We start from the raw sequence: 395 nt of genomic DNA, 5'->3' as shown, positions 1-395 counted from the left end.
GGGGAAATTCTCCAAGGTTCATATTTATCCGTGTGCTTAGCGAAGGGACTGAACTTTGGACTTCAGCCCTGCAAAGTGCAGGCCTCATGGCAGCAGAGAGGGACAGGGAGCTATGGCCTGCGATGGGAGTGGGCAGAGGGGAGAGTGGGGGAGGCGCAGGTGAGGGGCCCTGAGCAGCTGGGATGGAAGGTGCTGGGAGCCAGGGAGGCCATCAGGAGTGCAGCATTGGGTCCCTCCCCCGAAAGAACCTTGTAGGGGCATCATGCTGAGACAGGAGAGCCAAAAATGCTTGCTGCTTACGAGAGCAGCAGCAGCAGGGAGCTCTAGACAGCTGGGCTAGCTCTTCTCAAGGGCAGAGGACGCTCACGGCCATTTTGGGACGCTTCCATCCATTT

This window comes from Nomascus leucogenys, chromosome 10 (genome assembly GCF_006542625.1).
Source record: "Nomascus leucogenys isolate Asia chromosome 10, Asia_NLE_v1, whole genome shotgun sequence".
Classification (NCBI taxonomy): Eukaryota; Metazoa; Chordata; class Mammalia; order Primates; family Hylobatidae; genus Nomascus; species Nomascus leucogenys.
Note: the sequence above shows the minus strand (reverse complement) of the source record.